Source organism: Neofelis nebulosa, chromosome 15 (genome assembly GCF_028018385.1).
Source record: "Neofelis nebulosa isolate mNeoNeb1 chromosome 15, mNeoNeb1.pri, whole genome shotgun sequence".
NCBI lineage: Eukaryota > Metazoa > Chordata > Mammalia > Carnivora > Felidae > Neofelis > Neofelis nebulosa.
This window is the reverse complement of record NC_080796.1, coordinates 70,673,588-70,687,166: the sequence shown is the minus strand read 5'-3', so window position 1 is coordinate 70,687,166 and position 13,579 is coordinate 70,673,588. Positions and strand designations below refer to the sequence as shown.

Below are 13,579 nucleotides of genomic sequence, written 5' to 3'. Positions count from 1 at the left end.
AGCCTATGTGAGCTCAGGAAAGAGGTAGGAGTCTGAGGATACAAAGGGGAGGAAGGCCGTTGGCGGGAAGGTGAGAGGAAAGGTTTGGAGAACAAATATGCCCTATTAGGCAGGTACGTTTCTTAGGTAAAAAGGAATCTCTGTTAACAGCTCACTTCCTGGGGCACCTGAGTGGCTCGGTCAGTCGAGCGTCCTGCTCGGCTCAGGTCATGATCCCAGGATCATTAGATGAAGCCCCCACATGGGGATTCACAGTGAGCATGGAGTCTGCTTAAGATTCCCTTTCTCTCCCTCTGCCCCTCTCCCCCACCCACTCATACTTTGTCTCTAAAATAACATAAAATAAAATAAAATAAAATAAAATAAAATAAAATAAAATAAAATAAAGCTCTTCCTGGTACAGGCAGGCAGTTGAGGGGGGAGGTAAACAGCTTTTCCTGAATCTGCTGGCTTTTGATTGCTTTTCACTCAAAATAATCTTCATGCCAAAGTAGCCCACCTTAGGGACAGCCTGTTCTTGGTCCCTACACATGAGACAGATTAACAGGAGAAAATCTAACTTAATTTGGTACATACAGAGAATCCATATATGCATGGAACATTCCAAAGACAGGCAAAATGAGGTATCTATGTCATCTGGAAATAAGGAGAAGGGGATAGGAGTCTGGGACTTCAAAGGGAAGGAAGTCACTTCACAGAAAAATGAAAAAGAGTAAATTTTGGGTAAACAGATGTCTGCTGGCCCATACAGAAACAATGGGACATAGAGAAGAATTCTCACAGACTTTGCTAACCAAGTTCCTCCCTGTGTGCCACCCCTAGGTCATATTATGCTGTATCCCTCTATGCTAATGGTTCTCTTCCTGGAACAGGTCCTCTGTCTAAATCCTTTGGTAAGGGAGAGTCGGCTGAGCCTGAGTCCCACTTTGGGTGAGCTCGAGCCCTGCTTCGGGGGGAACCCTACTTCTCTCTCTCTCTCTCTCTCTCTCTCTCTCTCTCTCTCTCTCTCTTCTCTGCCCCTTGCTCACTTGTGCCCTCTCTCTCTCTCTCTCAAAAAAAAAAAAAAAATTCTTTGGTGGGGGAGGGGGGAGTTCAAAGTTTCTTCCTGAGTCTTTTGGGCCTACATTTTCAGCTCAGCATAATCTCAATGCTAAAGTGGCTGCCTGAGGACGGCCTGACCTTGGCCCCTATGAAGGATATTTCAGGATAAGGATTCCATTTCCTTCCTTCTTTCAAAAGCAGAAAGAAAACACACACACGGTTACACACACAACGGTACAGGTCCCAGATTTTTACGACACCTGACAGTCTTTGAACTTAAGACAACATGTTCTCAACTCTCATCTGTTGGTTATTCATTCATTCAAAAATACTGAAATATTTGCCACAAGCCAAGCACTCTGTTGCCCTCTGAGTTTGCAGTTGTGAGTTAAACAGATACAGCTCTTGTCCTCATGGGGCTGAGCGTCTTGCGGGGGAGAAGAGACGGTAAACAAAAAGACCAACAAATAAGTATTTATTTACGGATTGTGATAATTTGACCAAACTGAGCTGAGTACAACGATTATGAATAAGAGGAAAGATTTGCTTAAGTAAGGTGGTCAAAAGGCTGCTCCGAGGAGATAAAATTGAAGTTGCCTCTGGGCCCATTTCCTTCAATGTTAACAGAAGATGAATACACATATTCACAACACTTAATCACTTCATGAACCTTCTTATGTTTCAAACGTTCGACTTTTCTAAAATGAATAAGCCCTCTTCTCTTTCTGAACACTTTAAAGTATGATTAAACAGAGGCACCCGGGTGACTTAGTCAGTTGAGCGTCTGACTTCGGCTCAGGTCACAATCTCACGGTTCGTGGGATCGAGCCCCGCGTCGGGCTCCGTGCCGACAGCTCGGAGCCGGGAACCTGCTTCGGACTCTGTGTCTCCCTCTCTCTCTGCCCCTCCCCCGCTCGTGCTCTGGCTCTCTCAAAAATAAATCAACATTAAAAAATAATAATGAAATAAAATAAGATTAAACAAAACATAAACAGGTTATTTTATTGTTTAAGTTCAGTTATTTTGAAAGAGAGAGGGAAAGAGAGCACAGGGAAGGGGCAGACAGAAAGACAGAGGGAGAGACAGAATCCCAAACAGGCTCAGCCCTGTCAGTGCAGACATGGGGCTCGAACTCGCGAAATGTGAGATCATGACCTGGACCAAAATCCAGAGGTGGATGCTTAACTGACTGAGCCACCCAGGTGCCCCCGAAAAGGTTGTTTTAAACCGAAGCTATGTCACAGCTTGTTGGCGATTCCAAACTCCGTTTGCAAATGAAATAGGGTTTATGTCTTACTCGGGATTGGTGTCCCTCTCTCACCGGGAGATGTTCGGCAGCAGGTGGCACTCATGTCTGTGTCTGACAGGGTGATCCCCTCCTCACATTATTCCTCTTGACTTCTCCACGTGTCAAGGTCGAATGTATCCAATCAGCAAAGGTCCCAGGACCAAAAAGAGAAGAAATTCTTTCTTCAAGGAGCAAAGTAGGAAGGAGGCTGAATGAAACAATGACCACAGGTTAGGAACTGGAGTAAAAGGAAGGAAAGAGAAGAAATGGAAGACAGGCAGACAGGGGAAGGGATTTCCAAGAAAAGAAGTCAGAAGTGTGGGTGGGCTGGAGGCCCCTTAAGGAAGCCGAATCAGGGGGAAGGAGGTAGACTGCCCTCCGGACGCCCTGGAAGGGCCGGGAGAATGTTAGCGTCTGCAACCCGTGACCATGTGTCCTTGGGTCCTGTCACACCCAGCACAGGCTGCTCCCTAAATACACGTCAGAGTCGCATGTTTCACGCCTATTCCATGCTGTATATTGGAGACACAGAAGGAACTAAGAATGAGCGTTGGTCTCATTCAATGGAGAAGCCAGACACGGACAAAGGCTCTCGTACAACTCGCTCAGTCCCCGCTCAAGTCATTTCGTGGGGTTAGGGGCGAACTGTAACAATTGTGACTGAGCTCCCAGAGGGGTGGCGATGTATCCAGACCTCTCCTCGAAGCCTCCAACAACACAGGCACCTTCTAAATGCTCGGGGGGCGCCTGGCTGGCTCGGTGGGGGGAGCATGGGACTCAGAGACAGGGAGCAGAGAGACGTCCAGAAGTCGGCCAAGAAGAGGAGAGAGGGACAGAATGTGTTTGGACCGAAGCGGTTTCCCGCAGCGGCCTGTGGACACCGGGAGAGGCCGTCCTGGATGCCACAGGAGCCACGGCCTAGATCTCCCTCTCAGAGCAGCTCCAGGCTTCTCTGAGGACGCGGCCAAGGTCTGGGGCTCCTCCTCAGTGGGTCTGCAGGAGCGGGTGGGCCGGGGGAGACCCAGGAGTGAGCCAAGCGCAGGGTCTGGGGCTGACAGACAGAAGCGGGACAGCAGGCCCTGGGGTGATGGCACCAGAACCGTCCTTTCCTGCCACCCCAGAGACACTCACTGCTCTCAGTGATCCCGCCCGCCTTTTCCTCGACCACCCCTGGAGTCCCCAGGAAGCCAGGTGGGGATGCTAAGCACCTAGGCCCAGGCTGTCAAGGAGGGGGCTCACAGGAGGGGGTTACCTGCGCAGAGGGGCCCGGTGGGGACTGAGCCTGAGCTCTGACTGACCGGTTCCTGGCCGAGCAGCGATAGCTGTCACCGACCCCAGAAGTCCAGGTGACGCTGAGAGTGGTCCCCCACCCCCGCCACCCGGCCAAGTGGGGCCCGACTGTACCACACGTCCTCTCCGGCCTGTCGCAGGGAGCCCGTCAGGGGGACACAGCGGGCCCCACCCTTCGCCACCCGGGAACTGGCAGCGATATCAGGCTCCCGCAGCTTCTCTGTGCGCGAAAGGAAGAGTTTGAGCTCTGAGGAGACTCTGGCCTGGTCAGGCAGGGCAGAGCGGAAAGGTCAAAGTTCAGATGTGAGCCCTCCGCCCCCCCCTCACCACAGACCCGCAGGGTGAAATCCTTGGTGGCGTTGACAAATAGGCAGAGTCATCCAGGCTCCGGAGGGGCCAGGGCCCTGCAGCCTTGGGCACCTGATCTGCAGAGAGGACACACAGTCGTTCGCTGTAAGGTCCCTAAGTCCCAGCAGCCAGGATTGGTTTGCCTCCGGGTCCTGGTTGCAAAACAGCGACAAGCTGTCCAGAGCTCCGGGTAACCTTTTCCACTTCCTGCCCGGCTGGGACCTCCAGGGGCCGAGTGGCCGACTCCCCAGGGATACCTACCGAACACTGTCTCCCCGACCGTGTCCCCTCCCAGGATCCCTGGCCCTGCAGACAGACAGAAAACCACAGCTTCAGTGCCGGGGTCTCCCTACGCACTCAGGGCAGCCCAGCACCCCACCCCCCACCCCCCACCTCCGAGCGCCTCCTGCCCAAACCCCTCCAACCTCCCCACTGGCTCCCGTAGGCCTTCTCCTCCTTCTCCCCCGACCACACTGGCCCAGACGCCCTCTCTCGAGGGCGTTAGCTCCTCTCCCCAGGGCCTGCACAGGACCAGGACTCCGTCCTCCACCTTCCGTCCCCTCCAGAGCTGCGGCACAGGGCGTGTGCTCCGGGGGGGGGAGGGGGGGGGGGCCAGGTACCTGCACACAAGGGCGGCGCTGAGACGGGGAGGGAGCCGCTGTTACCGTCCTGGACCGCGCAGTGAGGCCACGGCACTGTCCCCGGGGCCTCAAGGAGACACCGAGGACAGACCCTCCGCGGGACACAGCGGTCCGGGGTCCCAGAGGCATCCGGCTGCAGGCCACAGAGGCTCCTCTGCTTTCTGCCACCCAAGTCAGGGTGAAGACACAGTGTCCGTTGTCACCGACCCTGGGGCTCGGTGCGACACAGGGCCGGCCCAGCCGCGCTGCGTGTACAAAACTTCCCAAGGGAAGACTGCAGAGCTACCCTGGGCGCTCCCTTCACCGGGCAGAAGGCACGAGGCACTGACACCGAGGTGGCTCACCACCCTGAGTACGCACAGGGAGAGACAGAGGCCGAATCTGCCCACGTCTGTTGGAGAGCTTTGAGCTTTCAAGGCCAAGTCAGTGGCCTTGAGAGAGAGGCCACTGTATTTTGAGAGAGAGAGGGCACCAGTGAGCGAGGGGAGCAGAGAAAGAGAGAGAATCCCATGAGGGGCAGGGGTGGGGTGGGGAGAAAAGCAGGGCTCACCCAAAGCGGGGGTCGAACTCATGAACCACGAGATCGTGACCCGAGCAGAAGTCAGCCGCTTCACGGCTGAGCCACCCAGGGGCCCCGCTTCGTATGCTTTGATTCCCCCGGAACAACCCTACGAGATACATAGGGGAGGTTTTGTACCTATTCCATTCAACAGGCTCAGAGAGCTTCCAGTAACTTGCCCAGAGTCTCAGCCATTGCGTGACTGATCCAAGACCCAAATCCGGTGGCTCGGACCCCAAAGCCTGGGTTCCCACCCTTGCGCGGACCTGCTGCAGGCCCTGTGTGTCTGCGCAAGCGCGGAACCGTGTTGTAATTACATCTCTCCCCAGTAGGGGTCTCTGCAGCATACGTTGAGTTTCCGGGCGCCCAAGAAGGCTTCCCCAAGATTGGGCCCTGTGCCTTTGAGGTTTCTCCCGCTCCTTTGTGCTCTCTTCAACCCACACCCCATCCCTTCTTCCCCCAGGACCAGGAACTCAGATGCTTCCAGAAGATATCCATGTGGCCATTATTCGCCTCCCCAGGCCAGAGCCAGGAGCCTTGGGGGTTGCAGGGAGAGCAGCTGCGGACAACGGACAGTCAGGACACTCAAGAAGGCCACAGGCACGCGAGAAGCCTGCTCTGTCGTTTGGCCTCAGCCCCGGGGCCCTCCCCATGGCAGCCCCAGGGGCGGCTCAACTGGGCAAGAGAGGACCACACAGCCCAGAATGTCCCCCGGGGAGAAGGCAGGCTGCCACCTCCGCCCACCCCCGCTGTGTCTCCTCCAGCCTGGGCCCCACACCCTTCCCCCACGAATCCTTCTGCAACACATAAATGCAGTGACAAACCAGAAGCGCAGGATGTGGCAACAAGGTGCATGAGTTCTATTCCCGGCTCTGCCACTTTTGTCGCGGGGTCGTTTTTTCTCTCTCAGACTGTTTCAGCAGCTTAGAAATAAAAACCCCTTTCCTGCCAGCTGCAGGGCTGTCGTGAGGCCTCAGTGACTTGGGAAACTCCCTGTGAAGGACAAAAGTCTGGCCTATTGTCTTCGCTATTGCCACCCCGCTGGAGCATAGCGAGAGGGGCTCTCCCACGGCGCTGGGCCCACCCTACTCGAGAGTCCCACCGACGTCCCAGAAGCCCCAGTGCCCTTGCCCTGTTTGAGAAAAGGCCATGGCCGGCCCGGCCTGATTTATGGCAGAAACGCTGTCTCCCCCACCATGGGAACCTGACCGGGGAGCAAATGCATCCTTCCTGCACCTAAATAAAGGAGGCGGGGCAGGGGTGGGGTGGGGCGGGTGCCTGGTTGGCTCGGTCAGTTAAGCGTCCTACTTCATTCAGCTCACGTCATGACCTCGTGGTCTGTGGGTTCGAGCCCCGCATCCAGCTCTGCGCTGACAGCTCGCAGCCTGCACCCTGCCTCGGATTCTGGGTCTCCCTCTCTCTGCCCCTCCCCTGCACGCACCCTCTTCGTCTCTCTCTTTCTTTCTCTCAAAAGTAAATAACCATTCAAAAAAAAAATTGTTTTTAATGCCTCATCAAAGAGGAATATTTCCTATCACACAAACTCAACCCCAAGAAGCTTCTCTGAAGCTTTCCCTCCAACACTCAGCTTCCACGCGTTCATCCTCACTCGCTAACCTCAGCTTTTTCTTCCCGCTGGAGGAACAGCTCTGCCGTGGCTCCCCGGTGACTTTGCCCGTGTCACCCAGGCAAAGGCTGGAACCACGGGCTAATCTGAGTCTGGGCAAAATGCCCTGCAATCCTCCCAGAGCACGAGAGGAAAGTGGCCTGTGAGGCCCCGAAGCCAGCTCCACGGACCTCTCTGTCTCCACTGGGAGGCATTCGGGTGAGTCAGTTTCTTATGAGGAAGGACGTTCCTGCTCTACCCGCTCAGGACGAAGCTTCCGACCCCACCACCACCAGCGCTGTGCTCAACTGACCCCATTTGCCTTTCCTTCTGGTGCGAAGGACCCGGGTTACTCCTCTTTTTTCAACTTTTTTTATTTTTTAATTTTTTTTTATTTTTGGGACAGAGAGAGACACAGCACGAACGGGGGAGGGGCAGAGACAGAGGGAGACGCAGAATCGGAAGCAGGCTCCGGGCTCCGAGCCGTCGGCCCAGAGCCCGACGCGGGGCTCGAACTCGCGGACCGCGAGATCGTGACCTGAGCCGAAGTCGGCCGCTTCACCGACGGCGCCACCCGGGCGCCCCAGGCTTACTCTACTTCTACTGGCCACACCAGCCTACCTTGGCCTTCCTCACTGCTGTGGAACCTTCTTGACATCGCTGGAATATCATCTCGCCAAAACTAGCCAGCACCCAGGCACCCAGCTGGCCCAGTGGATACAGCAAGCAAGTCTTGATCTTGGGGTCGTGAGTCCAAGCCCCACATTGGGTGGAGAGCTTAGTTTAAATAAATGAAAGTATTAAAAAAAAAAAAAATTGGCCATGGGGCGCCCGGGTGGCTCAGTCGGTTAAGCATCTAACTTCAACTCAGGTCATGATCTCATGGTTCGCGGGTTCGAGTCCCGCGTCGGGCTCTGTGCTGACAGTTCAGAGTCTGTGTCTCCCTCTCTCCCTCTCTCTCTGCCCCTCCCCTGCTTGCACTTTGTCTCTCTCTCTCTCTCTCTCTCTCTCAAAAATGAACATTAAAAAAAACAAAACAAAAACTAGCCAGCACCCTTGTCAAGAAATGAAAGCTACCGCTGCTCAGTAGCACGACCCGTCTCTGTGGGCAAATTCTTGCAACACTGACACCCAGTCCCAGGCAACAGAAGGCTCGAAACTGACCCAGGTGTGCTGCACAGTGACTCAGAAAGAAAAGGCTGCCTGGTTCCAGAAGGTTCCGGACCCTGATTCAGAACGGGATCCAAAAGCACCAGCTGTGTCCCTGGTCCCAGGCCAGGTGCTGAGTCTCTGTCTAAAGTTGACCTGGGATGTCCTGGGACAGTGGCTGTGGGGACAAGGGGTGGGAGAGGGGCTGCTGCCCTGTGGGAGTAGGCGCCCCAAGCCGGGGATGGTCAGCGTCCTGTGAACCCGCCACGCCATCCGCCGGACAGCCTGGGGTCCACTTGTGTGGCGATGTGACGGCTCCCACCTGGAGAATGACGCACGCCGACGGGAAGCCTACCAAGGCGGCCGGTGTGGGCGCGCTGGCCCCGGGGCCTGCGCCCTGACTGAGCAGCTTGGCCCGTCCTCGTCGCCTGGAGTGCAGTGACCCATCAGGCCTCGCCCAAGTGCCGCTTCCCTGCTGGGCTCCGTACTCGTGATCCAGCCATGCCCCCCACCCCGGTATCCTTCAGCCCATGCTTTCGTTGGCTTGTTGGGTTTTAAGCATTCGCTTCACCCTGTCGCATACAGAGGGCCCCGTGCGTGCGGGTCTCTCCTGGTGGCTCACAAGCCCCAGGAGAGAAGGCGGAAGGAAATTAGCATCTGAGGGAGCAAGGCAGGGGGGTGGTTCGGCCTCTGGGTTAGGTAGGTGCCCTGGGCGCGCGTAGGGCTTCTCGGTCTGAATCCTGTTTCTGGTTCAAGTGAAGGGAGACACGGGGGGATCAGATCAGGACACGAACCCCAAACGCCGGACACCGTGCGGAGTAGGGGAAGCGCGTCCCAACAAACCCGTAAGGTGATTGTTCTTATTCCCACTGTAGAGAGAAAGATCGCGAGACTCAAAGCTCTTGAGAAACTTGCCCCAGGTCACCAGCCAGGAAGCAGCAGAGTCCATATGAAAATCCAAGTTCGTGTGACCCCACTGCTGACACTCTGTCAACTCCACCATAGTGCCAATGATGGGCTTTCATCATCCTTAATTCCGCCCCCCACCCCGGGTCCCACTGACCCCTGTCCTCACCACACACACAGCACAGGACCCAGGACACAAAAGCATGAATAGATGTTTCCAGAACCGAGCCGAACCAAAGAAGTAAACATTTTTTTTTCGTGTTTATTTATTTTTGAGAATGAGAGTGTGAGCGGGAGAGGGGCAGAGGGAGAGTGGGGAGGGGGACAGAGGAGAGCCGGATGTGGGGCTTGAACTCATGAACCGTGAGATCATAGCCTGAGCCGAAGCTGGACGCTCCACTGACTGAGCCACCCAGGTGCCCCTCCCTTAAGGCGCCCTATCCTTAAGGCAGTACCTGTCTTATCCATATTTTGCCATATGCCTGGGAGATGTCCCTGTGGACAGGGGTCACCCAGAGCCTGGCCTGGAGAGAGAAAAGCTCCCAGATGGGCTTGCTCTGTGAGGGAATAGGAAAGCAGGGGTGAGGAGAACCCGACATGAATTTCCATGCCAGTTCTGCTGCCTCCGTCGAGGACACTGTTCTGGGAGCTTCTGTGTTGCCGCTGCTGGGCTGCACTCACTTCCATTTTCACAGATCGCCAGCTGTGTGTCCCCAAAGATGTCACCTAATCTCTCTGAGCCTCAGTCCATCATCTGCAAGGTGTGTGTAATACTGTCTGCCTTATCTCTATCACAAGTTTGTCGTGGGGATCAGATTTTTTTTTTTTTTTTAATTTAAGCAGACGTTGTTTATAAACAGCTGTAGGGACCAAGGGCAGGCCACCCCAAGAGGGGCCAGTTGGGCATATGTGGTTATTTTTTTTTTTAATGTTTATTTATTTTTGAAAGAGAGAGAGAGTGTGTGAGCAGGGGAGGGGCAGAGAGAGAGAGAGGGAGACACAGAATCCAAAGCCGGCTCCAGGCTCCAAGCTGTCAGCCCAGAGCCCGACACGGGGCTCGAACTCACAGACCGCGAGATCATGACCTGAGCCGAACAAAATCAGACGCTCAACCAACTGAGCTACCCAGGTGTCGCTATTTGGTTATTTCAATAAGTTACTGGGGCGCCCTGGTGGCTCAGTCGGTTGAGTGTCCAGCTTCGGCTCAGATCATGATCTCACAGCTCCTGGGTTCGAGCCCCGCATCAGGCTCTGTGTTGACAGCTCGGAGCCTGGAGCCTGCTTCGGATTCTGTGTCTCCTTCTCTCGCCTATCCTCCCCTGCTTGCGCTCTGTCTCTTTCTCTCTCTTTCTCTCTCTCTCTCTCTTTCTCTCACTCTCAAAAATAAATAAACTTTAAAAAAAGGTTTTTTCTTAAATAAGTTACTTAAGAGGCAGCCAGTGCAAGGATTCTCAGACCCTCCTCTGACCCCTGAACACAGGAAGTAAATCTCCCATGTGAAAGGCACCTTCCCTGGATCAGGAGGTGAAGAGTATATCCTTATCACCAGAGGTGAGGAAAAATAAACAACTATTTTTCACTAATCTACTCCCCTGCCCAATGTCTGCTTAGAATTCTTTACTAATTAAAGCCCCAAAGCTAAGCGTTCTTTGTCCGCTCAATTCCTCGCAGATTTCTCGTCTGTCTAAAAAGTATAAAAACTGCCTCCTCGGGCACGTCTGCAGGTCTCCATTTCATTATGAGGTCTCCATATGCACGTCCTAAAACTCAGGGTGTTTTTTTCTCCTGTTAATCTGTCTCACATCGATGTAATTGTCAGTTCGGGTGGGAGACCTTGAGGGTAGCGAAGAACTTTTGCTTCCCTTCACCGCCAAGTTTTCAACACATCAAGGGATCCATCTTTGGGGCCTAGGGGCCCCCCTAAAGCCCGGGGTGCGGACAACCCTGAAGGCAGGTGATCTTCAGAACTGGGCCCTCATTTTCCCCTCCGAAGGAGAGTGAAAGCGAAAGCTTGAAACTTGCTGAGACCGGAAAGAGCATGGCCCAGTCACCGCAGGCTTCTCGCGAGCTTCGTTCCCCCGGGGCCTCTGGTCCCCAAGCCTGTCTCTTGCCCCCGCTCAGGTCCTCGGGGACAGGAGCGAGCAGTGCGAATCTAGAGGGACAGAAACAGCTGCTAAGTGCCAGGCCTGAGATCCCCTCCTCAGGTCAGTTCATGATGGGGGGTGACTCACAGGGGCTGGTGGGAGAGGGAGGAAGGGGACTGGGACACCAGAAGGTCATGCGTGAAACGGCAAGACGAAGAGGCAGGTCGTCGATCCCATGACCCCGCCATCAGCCAGTGTAGGGACACCCGGGCTCCCTGTGACTCATCAGCAGAAGAAATGTGAGGGTGACAAGGACACAGTGTGGGCCTGCACGGTCTGAGACGGCAGCATGTGCAACACACACACACACGCACACACACACACACACACACACACACACAGCCTGGCTCCTGGGAAGCAGCATCTTCAGTGAAAATTACCCGTGGCTAGAGCAACACCCTGCACGGGCAGCTGGAGGCGCCTGGAGGGTAGTGGCAGGGAGAGACTTACCGACGAAAAGACCAAGCAGGAGCAGGGACCCCGGTAGAGAAAGGCCCATAATATTCCCCGGCAGACCGGCCTGCCTGCCAGCTGGGCGAACTGTGAATGTGTGAATATCAGCCCCCAGTCGTTTCCTGTTTTTAGGGTTCACCACAATAATCACATGCGGCTTTGGAGTCACAAGATGCGGAGACGAGAGGACACGGGAGAAAGAAGGGTGGGAGGCCGCCGTGAGCTACTTAAGAGCCAACGCCCATGATGCTCACAGCCGTGCTTTAGACCCTTCTGAGGTCCCCCGTCCCCTACAAGGCAAAGCCTGGGCTCACAGCCCTGGTGGACGAGGCCTTTCACGTTCTCTTGCTTCCTGATGACCTTGGCCTCCTGCCGCGTCACCACATCTCAGATCTTGGACTCCAGGCCGCTGCGTGCTGCTTCTAGAGTCTCCCTGCACCGCCCCGAGGGCTCCTCACCCCCCTAAACTGGCTCCCGGCAACTGCTTACTGCATTGCCCTCGTCTCTGCCACCTACCCCACCTACCTCGCCCCAGCTGGCTCCCATTGCCCCTCCCCAATGTCATCACCACCGTGGGAAAGACTCTCCTGAAGGCCCAGGCTGAAACAGACGCCCTCTTCTGGCCTCTCCGGGTCCCCCGTGCCTACCTCTGTCATGACATCTATCCCTACTGTATATAAACACCTGCTCACCTGCACGTTCTCCCAAGTACACTCAGCCCCTTGAGGGTAGGAGCCTTCCCCTCTCATCTTGCAATTCCCAGTGACTAGCTCAGCGTCGGCACAGAGTAAGGGCTCTCGGTTCCTGCGTGCTCGGTTGAGCCCGTGAGCAGACGGGAGTCAGCAGGCGGAGAAGCTCAAGCGCAGATGGCCCAAGGACAGAAAGGTGGAAGGCACGGGCTGCCGGCTGCAGCTTCTTTAGCCCAGGGCCCAGGCCAGAGGAATCCAGGGGACAAGACCCTTGGGACCACCTCTACCTCCAGCCATGAAAGACTGGGTCAGATGTTATTGTGCTCTCTTGTCCTTTTGCTGGCGAGGTTGAAGGAGTTGCAGGAAGGTCCTGATCCGCGGGGAGAGGGGTGAGGGGAGAGCTGGCACAGGCGTGGCCCCCCCTCCCCGCCACCTCTCTACACCAAATAGTCCCGAAGGCTTTGCTGGGCTAGGCAGACCGCTGGCGTCTCCGTGAGGATGTAACCGTGACTGGTGTCTCCTGTCGGGCCCCGTACTTCTCAGACTTTGACCAGGGTCTCCCTGGCCTTCGGGGCATAGAGGTCAGGTGCCCCGGCAAGACTTGAAGAGGACCCGCATTGCTTTTAACAAGGTACGCCTGGCCTCTCCTCGGCCACAGCCTGCGGACCCTTTGGTCCTCATCTTGTATGACCACCGGTTAAATTTGACAGTGGGACCCTCCCTGCTTGAAAGTCTCTCCTCTCTTGGACTTCTGGATGCTACTGTCACTGAGTTCTCTTCACTCATTTCTTTGCCATACACTTGAGCTCCTGCCGGGCGCCACCAAGGCGCCGTGCAGGGGTCTGGGCGTCCAAAGACGAAAGGAAGTCTCTGCAAGCATATTGTTCACAGGCTAGCGGGAAAGAAAATCACGTTGATAGAAAAACAAAGTAACGCGGAATGGTTTAGCCTCAGGGCTGGGTACTGTGGTGTGGAGGCGAAGCTTTCTGATTTGAATCGCACCTCTGCTGCCTACTGATGACCTTAGCAAACGACGTCGCAGGCAATACTTCCCCATCATCGTTTATTACCTAAGAGATGGGTTTTGTGCATTAAAAAATTATCCATAGGCAGGGCGCCTGGGTGGCTCAGTCAGTTAGGGGTCGAACTTCAGCTCAGGTCAGGATCTCGCGGTTCGTGAGTTCGAGCCCCGCATCAGACTCTGTGCTGACAGCTCGGAGCCTGGAACCTGCTTCGGATTCTGTGTCTCCCTCTCTCTCTGCCCCACCCCTGCATGCGCTCTAGCTCTCTCTGTCTCTCAAAAATGAATAAATGTTTAAAAAAAAATTTTTTTAATTATCCATAGGCTATATTGCTTTAAAGAATTCATATTCAGAGCGCCTGGGTGGCTCAGTTGGTTAAGGGTCCCACTTCAGCTCAGGTTGTGATCTCATGGTTTGTGGGTTCGAGCCCCACATCGGGCTCA

At 55.1% G+C, this 13,579-nt stretch overlaps 2 long non-coding RNA genes across 2 annotated transcripts; both read right to left on the bottom strand.

Annotated features, from left to right (window-relative positions):
- Positions 1-1,499: 1,499 nt before the first annotated feature.
- LOC131495838 (uncharacterized) lies at positions 1,500-7,090 on the bottom strand. The gene is made up of 2 exons (XR_009254150.1): positions 4,588-7,090; positions 1,500-4,273 (listed from the first exon to the last, which is right to left on the bottom strand). It is a non-coding gene; the product is annotated as an uncharacterized LOC131495838 (long non-coding RNA).
- A 2,001-nt stretch (positions 7,091-9,091) lies between these two features.
- LOC131496004 (uncharacterized) lies at positions 9,092-12,058 on the bottom strand. Its single transcript, XR_009254260.1, has 2 exons — positions 11,423-12,058; positions 9,092-10,980 (listed from the first exon to the last, which is right to left on the bottom strand). It is a non-coding gene; the product is annotated as an uncharacterized LOC131496004 (long non-coding RNA).
- Between the last annotated feature and the right edge of the window lie 1,521 nt (positions 12,059-13,579).